Below are 17,212 nucleotides of genomic sequence, written 5' to 3' on the forward strand. Positions count from 1 at the left end.
TATTTGTCTATAATATGAATTTACATCATCTGTTTACAAGATGAATCAGTTGTCTGACATGTGGCAACTGCAGCTGCAGACCTCAAACCATGGTCCTTATCTAACAATTCAATGGTTTCTTATAATGTCTTGACTTTTCTCTGCTTCTTAGGAACACTTCCAGAATCACTAGTGGCACTTCACATGGGTTTTCAGTATTGCACTAAATACGATAAATACATGAGAAGCAAGAGAGATCACTTTTTGCCATAATATGCAATTGCAATAAAAATATTGGAGAGAAATGCTCACAGAGAGATGACTGGCATCACACACAGCATTTTTTTTTTTTTTTTTTTTTGGATATAAAGTCTCACTCTGCTGCCCAGGCTGGAGTGCAGTGGTGTGGTCTTGGCTCACTGCAACCTCCACTTCCCAGGCTCAAGCAATTCTCCTGCCTCAGCCTCCAAAGTAACTGGGATGACAGGCACCCACCACCATGCCTGGCTAATTTTTTGTACTTTCAGTAGAGATGGGATTTTATCATGTTGGCCAGGCTGGTCTCAGACTCCTGAACTCAGGTGATCTACATGCCTTGGCCTCCCAAAGTGCTGGAATTACAGGCATAAGCTACTGTGCATCATATGGCCTCACACAGCATTTTAAGTGGATACTAGGAACACTTGAGCTCACCACAAGAGTAACAGAAAGTGGCTGTTTAATTATTACAATAGTACAATATGTATGCAGTTAATTTTACGGTTAATACTACATCTTTACATTTGTTTGCATTTCTCTTTATTGACAATGGCGCCATGTATGGTCTGTGTTTGTGTGCATATGTTTTGATAATTTTTAACTTTTTATATTAGGTTTGTGTATATTCATTTTTAAAAATATTTCTAGGCTTTGTAGTTCATCTGTGAGTTTTTTTCAAATTGTCACAAATCTCCAAAAAATTTCACCATATATTGATTGAAAAAAATCTCTGTATAATTGGGCATATGCATTTCAAGCCCATGTTGTTCAAGGTCAGCTATATAATTTTCAAATAATCCATCTCTCTTCTGCAGAATTGAAATACTGACTTTGTAATATATTAGATTTTCATATATAGTAAGATCTATTTCTGTACTTGGTTCTCTTGATATTTTTTCTATTCCTATTCTAACACCATACTGATTTTAAATATAATGGCTTTACAGTTCACTTTGATATCCAGCAAAACAGATTCCCCTGACTTTTCTTCTCAGAAACTTATTCTCCCAAAACCATGTTAAAATATTTTAATACAATTCCATTTTTTTGTGAGTTTTACTATTTGGTTCAGTATATTTCTTTTAAAATTTTTTTCTAAATATATTATAATTTTAGTTCTTACTATGAAAGTAAATAATTTGCTATTTCCATTTCTAGGTGCTTATGGAGAAAAGAGATTATAGCTATCAATTTTTATCATATTTATCTTCAATCAGTTAACCATTTTTATACCAGCATATTTTTTATTAGAGATTATTTCTAGGAAGTAGTTATGAAATGTGCAGAAGAATATAGTTTTCATTCTACTTTTTCAGCATTTATAGTTTTCCTTCCATTTTCATGTCTTATTATGTTTACTAGAACCTTCAATATATTGTAGGATAATAACTGGCATTATTATTTATTTCCATAATTTAATTGTAAAGATTTCTGTTTTGTTTGCCACCATATTTGCTGGTTTTTTTTTTTTTTGGTTATATATACTCTATTATACTTAATTGCTTTCTCTCTCTTCTGTTTTATGTAGAGTTTTTACTAGAAATGAGTATTGAGCTTTTCAAGTACAAATACAACATCTTTTGTCTTGGCCATGTGATTTTTTTACTTTAATTTGAAGTTACATCACACTACATTATGTTGATATATTTCCTGATATTGAACCACTCTGGCACTTCTAAAATTGCCTCATTTAGCATAATGTATTTTTAAAGACATTTCTTTATTCTATCTGCCATATTTTCTTTTGAATGTATGCATCTTAATTCATCAATGATATTCATCTGTAGTTTTCCTAAGTGTAGTATTTTACAAGATTTTGGTATTAAAGTTATGCTGGCTTGACCTTTTACATGGTATGACATAATTTAATATTATTGGCATTACACACATTTTTAGGATAACATAAAGCTTAGCTGTAACCTTGTCTGTTGTCAGGACCTTTTTCAATGGTAGATCTTTAATTGTCTTTGCTAGGCAATAATTTATTTCTAATTTGTTAGGGCAGACGATGATTATTTTCTTAGAAACTTTTATTCACTCACCTCCGTGACTATAATTTTTCCCCTCATTCTTATATAGCTTATCTCTCTTTTCGTTGTTAGTGAAATGAGAGATCTATTTTATTGGTATTTTAATAAACATTTTGAAAATATACATAGTAACATACACAAACACACACACACACACACACACACACACAAATCTTTGCTTACTTTCAGCCTTCATTGTTACTTATTTCTTTTTGTATTATCCTTTGATTTTTGTTAGCCTTTTCCCAATTTCTAAAATAAATGTTGTTACTTTATTATTTTCTAATACTAAAGATATTTGAGGATATCCAGTTTTTTCTCTTTTTTAAAATCCTTTTTGAGACAGGGTCCCACCTTGTCACCCAGGCTGGAGCGCAATGGTGCTGTCATGACTCACTGTCTCAACCTCCTGGGCTCCAATCCTTCCACTTTGGCCTCCCAAGTTGCTTGGACTACAGGTGCTTGCCACCATGCCCAGATGATTTTTCTTTTTCTTGTTCTTTTTTTTTTTTTTCACTTTGTTGCCTAGGTTGGTCTTGAACTCCTAGGATCAAGCAATCCTTCTGCCTCTGCCTCCTAAGAGCTGAGATTACAGGCGTGAGCTACCGTGCCCCACCCAATTTCCATTTTTCCCATGTCCCATGTAAATTTTCTATTTTTGCTGTGTCCCATAGGTTTTGATATGAAGTATATTTCTTTACATAGTCTTCAATATGATTTATAATGTCACATTTGCTATCCTCTTTGATACAAGAATTTTCTAGGAGTATATTTTATAATTTCCAAGTAGTAAACATTTTCAGTCACTTTTTAATTTATAATTTTATTAGCTTATTATCAGACAGTTGGCCTGTATAATCTACATGTTTTTCAATTTTGCTAGGGTTTTCTATGGAGCTAAGGCATAAATGATCTTTCTGAATGTTTCACAGATATATAACAATGAATATACCTTTTATTGATGCAATGCAGGGGTTTCTATATAGCTATTAAATCAAGATTGGTGATGGTATTCTTTATATCTTTATGTTCCTATTATTTATCAGAATTGCCAATTCTGAAAGAATCTTTGTGTTCTGAGGTCTTTTTCTATAACAGTATTGTTTTATTAAGTTCACCTTACATTTAAGTTTTTGCTTTGTATATTTAACTGCTTTGCTTTTTGTTGCATACAATTTTATGACTGTTAAATTTTTATTCATGACTTGTAATTTTTTTAATTACCTATTGTCCCTCTTTATTTAAGGCTTCTAAACTTAAATTCCACTGTATCTGTTGTAATTTATTTACAGTTGTTTTCTTTGTATTAGCATTTTTCAGGTGTCTTTAATCTTCCATTTATTTTCCCCTCTCTTTGTCACTGTAAGTGGTTTTTAAAAAAATTTTAAAGCTCCTATTTTCTAACTTAATCTGACAATCTCTGATGGCTTTTGACCACTGTCTAATCCTATTTCTCTTTTTACCATACATTTCAGTGTTAAGTTGATATACTTAATTTTATTCCCTATATCTTACTTTAGATCTCTTATTTTATACTGTTATTTCATCTCTTTCCTATTTAGTATTTTTACTGATTGAAATTGCTCTTGTTTCCCTCATTAATTTAAAAGTTCTACAGCGCTCTGGCCCTAAATAATATACATATTCCTCACACATTTTGAGAAAACATGATACCAGCTATTTCCCCTGCGGATACATACTTTTTCCCTCATCTCTGCCCTTCCCCAGTCTGGTAAATTATGACCTTAAGAATACTTTCATCTTCTTCTTCTTTCCTCTTCCTCCTTTCCTTTTCCAGGAATCTCTGGAACACTTTTACCCTTCCCTTTATTCACTCCTCCCAGCTTCAGGATTTTACTGAGGATAGTTTAGCAGTTTTGGATTTAGACGAATAGCATCTACCATGAAATTGTCTTTAAAACAAAAATAAGAATATGTAATGTGTTTTCTTTAAAGAGTCTATCATTATAAAGGTATATGTGTTCTCGCATGTATGCATATATTTTTATCAATATTTATAAACTTTCCTACCATTAGTATTAGCTTTACTTTTAATTTAAATAATTTTTTAACTGTGTAACATGAATAAATTCTCACTGTAAGGATTCACATAAGAATTCTACAAGAAAGATAAACTCTTACTTGGCCACCCCTCATTCTGTTCCCTTCCTAAAGATACTTCCTTAAAGCCACTGTATTAGTACGACATACATTTTTCCACACTATTTTCCATGTGCTTATGTATACAGATATATTTGTACGTTATTCATTGTTTTACTTTTCTGTGTATTTACTATAAATTATGTCACATTACCTGTATTGCTTTGCAACTTTACTTTTTCACTTAATATATGTTTAAGAGATGTTTCTACGTCAGGAAATAGGGTTTAACTTGATACTATTAAACTTCTAACAATAATACTGACTAGCATGGATATAGCATAGTTTTTTGATGGACATTCAGGTTGCTTCTATTAATCTGTGACTTGAAGACAGTGCACAATGTCTCACATGTCACCCTCTGCACATTAATGATGCTTTCTGTAAATATGGATATGTGGAATTGCTAAGTCAAAGGGTAGATGCTTTTACTACTAAACTGCCACCCAGGAATTGCTATGCTTATTTATAACCTTGCCAGAAACACATGAGTTTTAACATTTTCAACATTTGTGTATGTGATTGTTTCTCTCTACCTTTGAACAGACGGTACTTCAAAATGTATTACAAAGTTGTATCTATTATTATCACACTTGTATTTATGCCAGTCTGTTTGGTGAAAAAATGTATCTTGTGTTTTAATATGCTAACTGACTGGGTATTGAGGTGAGTATCTTTCATGAGTTCATTGGCTATTTGTGTTTCCTTTCCTGTAAATTGCCTATTTCCACTCTTGTCTTACTTTATTTTGTTTAACTCGTAACAAATTCTAACTCATAGAAATTACATGCTTCCAGTTTTAATCCTTTATTTGTATGTCACAAGCCTTTTCTCCTAGTCTATTGCCTATTTTGCCTATGTATGTGGAATGCTTGAACAGAACAAAATTTTAAAATTTTGATTTAGTCAAGTTTAAGTCTTTCCCTGTAAAACTTTATTTTATGCCTTACTTGAGAAAATAGCCAATACACTAAAATAAAAACAATAGTCTTCTGTGTTTTCTTCAGTATTTACATAATTTCTTGTACATTTAGGGTATTAACCCATGTAAAATTTGTATTTCCTTATGTGAAATAGGGCTCCAATTATTATTATTATTTTCAAATGAATTATCAAATGCACCACAGCCATTTATGCATATTTCATCATTCCTTACTGCCACTATCATTATCAAATAAATTCTTATATAAAAATGGGCCTTTAGGACTTTCTTCTCCCTTAACCCATTCATTTCTTCTTGGTCCAAACCCACGCTGTTCTAATAGCTACAACTTTGTAGAATATTTTGAAGTATCACAGAGTGATTTTTCCACCCCATACTTCTGTGTAGTTCTTTATTTTCAAAGCTTTCTTGGCTACTTGAGAACATTTCTAACTTCCCAGGTATATTTTATAATCAGCCTGACAAGTCCTATAAAAAATTATATTGCATTTTGATTGAAAATGCATTTAATTTTAGATTGGCTCTGGGGAATTAACATTTTTATAACATTGACTTTTCTCATCTCTTGGATATATATTTCCACTTATTCATTTCTTCCCTTCTTTTCTTATTAAATTTTCCTGTTTCATTCATTTAGATCTTATATATTTCTTATTAGGTTTATTGCTAGGCAGTTCATATTTTTTATTCATATTATGAATGAAATCTTTTCTCAATTACATTCTCCAATTGGTTGTTACTGATATGTAAGAAATGTATTGGCTTTTGTGTGTTGTCCTAATATCAGCATACCTTGGTGAACTTATTAGCTTTCAAAGTTTCAGAAATTCTTCAGTTTCTCTCTTGCTGATGAAAACCTTTCTTATTTATCAGTAATAAGCATTTAATTTGATATAATGAATTTAAGGTAAAGCTTTAGAACCGGGATATAAATCTAGCTGAACAGTATAACTTCCTTTCTTCATATTAGTTGATGGGGACTCTCTCCTGTTTTTTTTTTAAGACGCAGTCTCACTCTATCACCCTGGCACAATTTTGGCTCACTGTAGCCTCCGCCTTCCAGGTTCAAGAGATTCTTGTGTCTCAGCCTCCTGAGTAGCTGGGATTACAGGCATAAGCCACTATGCCCAGATTATTTTTGTATTTTTAGTTGAGATGGGGGTCTCACCATATTGGCCAGGTTGGTCTCAAACTCCTGAGCTCAGGTGATCCACCTGCCTCGGTCTCCCAAAGTGCTAGGATTACAGGCATGAGCCACTGCTCCCAGCCCTTCAGGGTAACTGTTAACATCTAATGATTTCTTCCTCCATCCCCCCATCCATTACGCTTTTTCCTCAGCAAAAATGAAGCTATAATAGAAAAAAGGATCCCTGGTTCTTGCTAAATCTTTCATTTTACCTACTGAGACCCAAATAATTTAAATGATTTGTCTAAGGTCACATAACTTAGCACTCAGAAAGTGGCAGAATTAGATTAGCTTCAGGAATGGTTATTACAGTGTTCAACATGTAAGCAGAAATAACCGTGGCTTAACTGTGGCTCTTTTGTAAATTGTATTATGCTTCTATACACTACCCATTTTGTTATTACAGAGAATGATTTGTGTATTCATGAATTAAGTAAATTATAAATTAAATATTTTTATATTTTATGAATGTGAGTGAAATAGACAAATTTTCATGTAAATATATTTTTCTTTTTTTTGTTAAGTTCTGCGGTACATGTGCAGAACATACAGGTTTGTTACACAGGTATACATGTGCTATGGTGGTTTGCTACACCCATCAACCCATCATCTACATTAGGTATTTTTCCTAATGCTATCCATCCCCTAGACCCCCACCACCCAACAGGCTCCAGTGTGTGATGTTCCCCTCCCTGTGTTCACGAGTTCTCATTGTTCAGCTCCCACCTATGAGTGGGAACATGTGGTGTTTGGTTTTCTGTTTTTGTGTTAGTTTGCTGAGAATGATGGTTGCCCATCAGTGATAGACTGGATAAAGAAAATGTGGCACATATACATCACAGAATACTATGCAGCCATAAAAAAGGATGAGTTCATCTTCTTTGCAGGGACATGGATGAAGCTGGAAGCCTTGCAAATATTATATGTTTTCAATTGTATACTTTTGAAAAGTAGGAATTGGGCCATATTTATTATATAAAAATCTATAAGTATATACAAAGTGGCTAAAGGAAATTATCAAAATACTTCAGACTATAGGCCAATGAAAAGTAATTAAACCCCGAAAGTGCATTCAGCATTGTGAGAGATTAAAGAGATACATAAAATATAGGCTAATGATAAAGAAATAATATAATTAAATAGTTATTATTGGTAGTGCAATACATTGTACTAAGTACTTTGCATGTGTTAACTCACTTAACTCTAAAATATACACACACAACAACAAAGAAGTTAGTAGCGTTTTTCTCCTTTCACAGAGGAGATAACTGAAATTTAGATAGATGAAATTACTTGCCAAGGTCATGACATTAATGGGTAGCAAAGACTGAATTTGATCTCGGGTGTATTTTACTCCAAAGCCCTTGTTCTGTCTTTTCTATATATATTGTTTTCCTTAGAATCTGACTAGACAGATACACACATATCATCCCATTTGGCAATGCTGCATTAGTACGCCAAGTCCCAGGATAACATTTTTAAGTTTTAACTGAGCCGCAAATGAATCTACTGCCAAAAAGCTGGTCATGTAACTTACTGAACGTTTTCTGTGAACACCTTCGAGGACATATCTCATCACAAATCAAAAAATCGAAAGTCATTGTGGAAGAACTCCTGACAGAAGCAGCTACATGGCTGAATATCAAACACATGTGAGGCAAAATGAGCCAGATACAAAAGAGCATATCTTACATGATTTTGTTTAAACTCTTGAAAAGACAGAGCTAATCCATAGTGACAGAAAGCAGATCCATGGTTGCCTAGGGCTGAGGATTGAGAAGAATTGATTGGGAAGAGAAATTAGGAAATCCTTTTGGTGTGGATAAAGGAGAATGTAAACATTCTTCAGTAACAGGTCACAATTATATGTGGAATGTGTTTTATGGTTCCTCTGAACTAGGATAAAGACTCAGGAAACTGCTTTGGTGAAGTTAATTTAATAATATGTTATGTGACTCTTCAATGTTCAGCAGTTTGGTCAGAGACCAGAAGCAAAATTTAGCTACTGAAATGAACAGTCTGATAGTTTAGTGAACAATCAATTCTGGTAATCCGTCCAGATGCACAAAGGGCACACGTGAACATCTCACATGTCCTATCCTGATACAGAATTAAGGCAGCGAGTTATTTTTTTCTTTTTGGAAACGGACATAACATTATAATGAGAAGACAATTTTCCATTCGAGGCATCACCTTGCAGATTACCTCTTTCATTTCAGCTTTTCTTGTTTTTATGGCAAATTCTGCTGCAACATTAATGATAACGGCTTTTTGCACTCATATCATTATGAGATCTTTACATTAATTTGAGGATCTCAATGCCTGTCTTGAGCAATGTCAAATGTAGCAATGAAATATGAACAAGGCTTATTGGAAAACATCTGTATGCATCTCACATCCAAAAGTGTATAATGTGTTCTATTTTGAAATTCTGATTTCTTCACAACATAAATATATGTATTATACGATATGATTTCTAAAAGATGATTCTTATCCTCTTCCATTAACTATTTAGCTCTTTGGGAGGGAAAAGCAATCGTAAAAAGGAAAAGCTTGCTGTGCGTGATGTACGTATCTACAGTCCCAGCTATTCAGGAGACTGAGGCAGAAAGATCACCTGAGCCTAGGAGTTTGAGTCTGTGGTGTGGTATGATGAACCTTTGAATAGCCATTGCACTCCAGCCTGGGCAACATAGTGAGACCTTACAACATAGTGAGACCTTGTCTCCAAAAGATACAATAAAATAAAATTTAAAAAGTGAAAAGAAAAAGCTAAAAACAACAGTTTTTTAAAGGAGATTTGTACTTTGAATTTACAAAGATGGGTATTCAGGGTCTATCATACTTGGTAAAGATTTAAAAACAGGCCCGAAGCAAAGAAACAATATGAAATAGAAAGTGTCCAATGCAATGTGAATGAAAAAGGGTAAAAGGGCAGTTATGATGCAGATGATCATCATGGATTAAATTTTAATTCAGGATTAATTTCTTAATTAAGGGATTAGTTTCTTAATTAATAGGCAGGCTCTGCGGGGTCCTTGAATATCTTAAAGTTACAAGCCAATTTCTCTCTGTATGTAGGGAGAAAACCTATTGTCTTGCTCAGATACTCAAAGGATTCTGTGATCCAGCCATGGTTCCTCCTCTTTATGAAAGTTAACCACAAGATTAAATAGATAGCTTAATCCAGGGTATTTCCAACTCCCGAATATCCCATACACACTTCCTGCTGAAACACTCACTCCAAGTCACTAAGCTAAAAGCCCATAAGGATCTACTTAGAGCTAAATGTCCCTAGAAAATCACCAGAAATACAAATTCCCAGGAAAATCCAACAAGTCAATAATAGAAAACAGGAACTGATTTAATACAGCATATTTGGGGGCCAATATCTCATTCATTCAGACCACAGTTTCTCAGAAATCAGTGCTGAGCAAATAGATCACTTGTTGCACCTCCCCGTTTCCCTGCCACACAGACGCTGGCCACAAATCTCACAAGAAGAGAAAGGAAAGAACTCTGCATTTGTTAGCTTCTAATATTAGGGTCCTAGACATTTTAAGAATAGGCTGAGGTGAGGAGGCAACATGTGGTAGAGAAGGGACGTGAATCTCAGCCTGCTTGGATCTTAGTAGCCTTTAACCTCTCTCCTGCCTCTCAGGTCCACCCGACATACCTTCATGGACTTCAGTGATTTAGTCAGTTCACTCCATCTGAACTGTTTCCCAAAGCTGCTCGTTAGACTGAAGGCACATTTCTCATGCCAAGGTCTTTCTATTCCTTAATTCGGGTAAATGTCAAATTTATTACCCCAGTGGCATAGTAGAAAGGGTACAGTGCTGAGAATCAGGACACCTGGAATCGAGCCACTACTCTCCTCTAAACAGACTGTGTGACCTTGCAAAAGGCAAGTATCAATCTGAGTGTCCAGTGACCAGGGAGTGGGGTAGATTCCATGATCTGAAAGTTGAGATATAATAATATATGATTCTATCATCCCTTGGCACAAACATGTTTCTAGCGCAAGTGATTTGATCATGTTACTAGGTTATTAGATCCATGTCCTTATTCAGGGAAATATCTTACGCCCATAACAGTGTTATCTATAACTCAGATTATTAGAACACCACCCAAACGTATTTAACTTGATTTTTCCGAAGTGTAGCACATTGCCAGGTCCAAACAGGCCACTAAATGTCTTTAAATTGGCGAATTTGTTGAATGCCACTGCAATATCCTTTCCTTGTGCAAGCCCGGGGAAAAGACATGAAGTGACTTTTGGAAATGAGGGCTTACATGGGCAGTGGGTAATTTAAGGCAGGAAGCTTTGGACCAGCAAAGAATCCTGGCTAAGGAGAAGCCGCAGCCTCTAGGGGCTCATCTCTCTATTTCTGAAACAGCACTAATACCTGGGGCCTATTGTAAGGATGCAGTGAGATGCCTTCTTGCTAAAAAAGTACGGAAGACACTCAAAGCTTTATCAATGTAACTGCCAGGTATCTATCTGGGAAACGCCAGATTGACCACACTGGCCTTCAGCTAACCCAGTTTCAGAGATACACTTTGCTACCTTAGTACAACACATGTTAGCCTGATAGAAGTGCACGGACTACTTCTCCTAATGAGACACTCTTGCAAAGATTCTCACGCTTTTTTTAATTATGTTACTTTACAGAGACTCTGCTGATACTTCTGCCTTCCCACTTGTGAGGTAGGAATGGGCAGAGATTTATCAAACACAGAGTATGACTGGAGGCAGTGGCGACATGCTTGTGTGGCCTTTCTCAGGTCACCAGTGAGTCACAGTGGCACTGGATTCCTATCAGGGTCTATGACATACAGGGCAATGTCCCTCATTCCAGTAAGCCTCCTTGTGGGTGAATGGCCTTTCAGATTTTTCAGAAAAGTCAAGCATTTTTTTTTACAGTTCTTGATTTTGAGACATTAGGCTGACAGTGATGGACAGAAACTGATCCAGCTAAGACATACAAACTGCTTTAAAGGCAGAAAAGTCTGCTAGAAAGCAACTGCATGAAGATGGCTTATGAACAGCAGACTTGGCAACGTTTCCTGGGTCTCCCACTTTCACAAAGGTGCACTAACATCTCACCTGTCTGGAGATTTCTATTAGGCTTTTTGTAAACTTGACCTGGGCTTGTGTGTGCTTGTGTATGGGGTAGTAGATGAAAGTGGGGCGTGTCTTTTTGCCTTTGAAGCTGGCCCAACTGTTCTAGTGCAGCCAGGTGTAAGCTATAAACCAGTGGCATTAAGATATGAGAGTACTTGCCCTGGGAATCTTTATCTTCATCCCCCTAATCACTTTGGGGGCTACTGTGAGACCACTCCCAATGTATTTCTGAGTGGGTGCAGCAGGCCAGGTACAACTGAAGGTTAACCCCACTTGCCTCTAGGATCTGGCCATTGCAGGCAGCATGGGGCTTCAGTGGACTTCCTGCAGTTCTGTTCCCAAGGAGGATCAGACTGTTCTGGCTTTGCTAAGAGATTCTGGATTCTTCTATTTGCCTCCTCGGTATCTACCCTCTCCTCCCTTCCCCTCCCTTCCTTGACCCATCCAGCCAAGATTCAGGACTTCAAAGATATCCTTCCTCCCTGCACCCTGACAGATTAAAGACTTGTTCCCGAGGCTCCTGAAGAATGGTGGCAGGTTGCAAATCACTGGCCAGTTCAAGAAAACTGCTCCTAGTGCATCAGGGCAGCTCTTAAATAAGTGCACCCTCGTGGTAAGAAAGGTGACAGAACAAAGCCAGAATTGCTTTTCACTTCTGGAAACACTGGTCTTTCATGTCAGAGTTTGGGTTCCTTAATCTTTTCGTGTCAGGAACAAGATTTCCCTGGTGTGACATCTGCTGATAGCAATGGACAGTCCACAATTTCCAGTGCCAAGAAATTAGTGCTCTAATCTGCATAATCAAATCCCAGGTAAACATCACCATTGTTTTCTCAGTGCTTTCTGTCCCTTGCATTCCCAAATCCTTCTATTTATCCAAAATTCAGAATGAAAATGTAGTTCTTAATAACAATTTTTACTAGGGGAGTTTTTAAGGTTACTATGATAAACATTTACTGCATGAAATTTACTAAATTCAGGACAATCAGGTTTTCTGAATTGTTTGAAATATGAAAAAATATATATATAGCCTGAATGTTCCATGCTACAAGGTGCATTTCCTGAATTTACACTTCAATCACTTAGTCTATTCCAATATAATGCTGATTTATGTTCAGGGTTTGAACCTCTATTTAATGTTGAAATCCTTAAAATAAACTTTAGCCATAGAAGGCTCTTCACTTTTCCATTAGGCTTCTTAATTCAGTTTAACTAGATTTTTCTTCGGTTAAAAAGCCAGAAAGAAGTGTTGTTGAAGGTCATAGTGACAGAAAATTCACCAGCATGATGCTCCTGGAGGTTCTTGTTTTCCTACAGAGCTGGATGAGTTAATCTGATATTGTTGCAAGAGGTTGGGAAGGCCAAACAAGGCCCAATCAGGGTAAGACAATTTTATAATCTTACAGCTGTAATTAAATCTAGGACTTGGGATCAACGTAAATATAAATTCCAGTATTAGTCTTGAATTTAGTCTGCAAATTGCTTTTTGGAAACTCTGTTACCCTAACAAACTCCTTTTTTTTCCTTCAAAGTCCAGGTTAGCCGTGATCGCCTCCTAGAAAGCTTTCCTGACACCCAGAATAGTGTTCATCACTTTTTCCTCTGAAGACCTCTGATGGTAAATGTTTCTGCTGTGTTTACTACTCTACTGCACAGCTGTTTGTTCATTTATCTGTCTCCTTATTAAATGATGACCTTTTCAAGTCTGTGTCTGAACCATCTCTGTGTCCTCAGGAGCTAGTACACTGCCAAGGATATAATGCTCAATGAATTTTTGTTGAAATCATGAATAAAGCAATATATTCAGGCTGCCTCATGTATATGATTGCACAGCATAGTGCCCAGGTATTCTGAGCACATGCAGAACATTTTAAATTAAAGAGCCACCATTTCCAGGGCAGAGAAATAAAAGCAGGCTGCAGGCCAATCCTGGTCCACAGTTGCCTTAATGTGTTTCCTCAGTGTCCTGAAATAGTTGAACTAGGTGTTAGCCAATATTTAAAAATCGAGAGACTACCTACAAAAGTCTGCATTTCTAACTTCGTAAAATTTTCAAAGCTATGATGACACCTAACTAGCATTTCCATGGGGCCAAACTGGCTGGGGCTGGCTGCAGGGCACATAGCTTCCTTTCCTGTTTCCTTCACCCTCCTTAGCCCCTTAAGGCATCTGATCTCAGAGCATGAGAGCTTTCATTGGTTAGGTGAGAGGATGGCTTATATAGAGCCTACCACATAATAATACACATTGACACATATTACGGGAAGCCAGTCATGTGCTCTTGGAAGCAATTAATACATGCTAATGCAATTAATACATGCTAATACAATTAATACAGCTATCTAATTTTAGAAGGATGTGAAGAATAGAAAGGTGCCTTCCATTAAGTTACTTAAAATTTAGGAGGGCGTGGGATGGGGAGATAAAAACCCATGAAACCATATGAAAACATTGGCTCCTCTGACCAAAGGCACATTGATGTAATACAATCTCTGCAGCTTAAGGGGCCAACAATTCCAAGACAGAGCCCGTGTTTACAGTCTAACTGGCAACAAGAAGAGATAAAACAGACAACAACAAAACATCTGAAACTCATTTAAAAGGAGAGAGAATTTCCACTAATTGTCCTGACCCATCTAGACATAATATTCCGGAGCCTTCTTTCTTCACCTTAAGTACACAACACCCTAAGAACTGCTCTCATTCCCTTCTCCTCTTCCCTCCTTTGGAGTTACTTCATTTGTGAAACCACCTCCTTGTACCTCTGCTACAAGCATTTCCATTTGCCTGGTTTCACGTAATCCTTAGTTCACTCAGCATTTACTGAGGCGCACGTTTGTTCAAGTTGTGTATGGGGAGGATTCAAAAGTCAAGACAAAGTTTTTGTCCCTAAGAAAATAAAGGCCAAATCAAGCGAGAAAAGAGTAGGAATCATACCTTGATTTCCTTATAATAGACCACAAATACCTTCTATGATAATGCTGATGGAAACATGGCATTTAGTCATGGTGCATGGACTGGTAAGCCCTGGGTCTTATGAAAAGAAAATACACCCCTCAGTTGCTTTTGGAATGAAGAGCAAAGGTATGCAAAAAGAACTGTAGCTCACTGGGACTTAGTGAGCAAGGTCAGTAGAAGATTGAGTGGGGCAGGGAACTGTGATCTTACTCCAGGAGCGCCTCCAAAGCATATGAATTTAGAAATCAGATTGTGAGGAAGAGAATTTCTTACGCCTTTGCACAATGTGTTCTTTCTGGATGGCATTTATACTTTCTCTTGTCCACCTAGAGTCACGTGGAGGCATGGCTTCCTCTGCTGGGCCTTCCCCAGAGCCCTCTGCAAGCAGAGCTAGGCTTCCGCTTGCTCCACGCCTGTCTTTGCCTGGCTGCTCTGGCTTCCCACATGCCTTTTAGCACATCATTTCACTTTCAGGCTTAATTGTAGACCACAGGCTTTTGAGCAAATGCATTTTGACATGGACTTCTCAGCACTGACATTGCTTTGGGTGCTCCCGGTTTGGTAATCGAATGAAGAGGAGTGGCAGGGTGGGGTGGGCAGGGGTAGGGTAGCATTTTGAACAGAAAAATGCGTTTTGAACAAAGTGGAACAATTGAAGGAAAACCTATGTCATGCTCTGTGGAGTGAAAGTATTTCTGCTTGGCTAAAGTAAAGAATTTGTGTCAGGAAAGAAAGAAAAATGAGGCTGTTGAAGTGTGAAGCAAGTCTATAGAAGGTCTTGGGCATATTATGAAGAGGGAAAAATCACATCTTGCCATAACCCTGATGATTCTTTCTCATCTTTTTTTATAGCTTTTACTTGATCCCAGATCAGCCTCATGTGTTACATCTCATCATCGAAAGCCCTGCCCTACAGGAACTGTGTGATTTTTCAAAGCGTCCCTTACCTCTCAAAGGGGACACTTTCTACACATCTGATGGGTTAACCTTTCCAGGGCTTAGTGCATGAGAGAGAATCCCTGCTGCACATTCTCCATATGTTTTGATGTCTGACCAGTGCCTATAATAAAACCACTAATGTTCTGTAATGATGCAGGATGACAGGCTCACTGCCAATGGATACTCTGCCATCTGAGCCCTGGTGTTACTCAGCATCCCTGAAGCATCCCTGGTTGCTTCTCCTGTCGCCCTGTGGGTCTTTCTAAATTAGATCTCAGATTAGTAGGGCAGGGCTGGAGGCGCCTCCATGGCTGGTCCACACAAATAGCTGAGGGACAGAGTTAATCCGTTCCAGAAACTCATAAGGTGAACTTATATCCCAGCAGCCTGCACAGCCAGGTAGATGCTCCAAACTTGTGTGGATATTCTTGCCTCTTCTCCCAACTCCTTCTTAGTTTGTGTCTCAAGAGAGGTAGGTCACAATTGATCAGAATGAAAAGCTTCCATCACCAAAACTCAAGAACCACAGTTTCATTCTTAATCCTTTTCTTTACTCCCTTACCCCTCCCTTCTTGCTCTCACCACAGGCTGCCTGCGTAACTAGTCCTTTTTCTTTTCATCTTTTTGTCTCACTTCAGCCACGTATATGTGAAAGCACCCCAAAGGCAGATGTTTTGAAAAAGCAAAAGGCATACATTTAAAAGTGTATAATATGGCTAACATTTTCCAATTTCTCCAAATGACCAAATATCCTAGAGAAGATGCTTCTGTATTGGTTGTTTATGTGATTGATCAGTTCCAGGTAGTTCTGTGTGGCTGTGTTCATAACACAACAATAAGTTCTAAGGTGGCAACGAGTGTCAATGTTCACCAATCTCTACTTCTCAGAAACAAAAAATTGGAAAAATATGCATCGGGCATCTAGAGCTTTGATATAAAAATAAACGTAAGTGGACAGAAGATGGCATGGTCTTCTCACCATGAAGATTAGAATCTTGTTGGGGTTGGAATCTCCCCCCAGCAAACTGAGTTTTAGAAAAAAATGTATGCAACTAACTGCAAAGTCATCAACAAGCATGCACTGAATATGTAATATAAACAAGGATAGTATATGCAAATGGATGAAAAGCAACATTCAGCATAGTTCTTGTCCTCAAAGAGGTTGCTACTAAATTAAAGGTTACCAAGAAATCTCTAATTACGTGGGTTCTGGGTTGCACTGGATGACCCCCACTCATGGAGGCTAGGATTCTACAATTTCACACAAGACACTTAGCTGTGGCATAGGCCACTGATACTACATGAACTCCAGTATGGGGAAAGTTCAGTGAGGACTGCTGAGACCCTGGATAGCCCCTTGCTGGGGCTGCCCTTGGCTGGATCTCAGAGTGAGATGCTTGGCTTGTGGACCGGGGGAGAGGAAAGTGTATAGTGACTTGCCAGTCAAACTCATGGATAGATTTACACTGAAAATAAAGACTAAGAGGAGAAAAAAACAGGAACAAGTAGAATGTAAAAATCCTCTCATCTGTTGGAAATAATAGTATAAAACACTAGAAAAAACGAAAAGTCCGCATTCTAAGACGTAACAGCAAATTTTTGCACCTTGGTTCTAAGCTGTCAGACCCTTC

General features: G+C 37.2%; 1 protein-coding gene across 8 annotated transcripts in view; it reads right to left on the bottom strand.

The window, feature by feature from the left end:
• The window catches only part of NCKAP5 (NCK associated protein 5), a 976,754-nt gene that overhangs the window by 163,598 nt on the left and 795,944 nt on the right, over positions 1-17,212 (bottom strand). The gene's annotated exons all lie outside the window — the stretch shown is intronic.

This window comes from Sapajus apella, unplaced genomic scaffold (genome assembly GCF_009761245.1).
Source record: "Sapajus apella isolate SASKATOON/1434 unplaced genomic scaffold, GSC_monkey_1.0 scaffold72, whole genome shotgun sequence".
Lineage (NCBI taxonomy): Eukaryota > Metazoa > Chordata > Mammalia > Primates > Cebidae > Sapajus > Sapajus apella.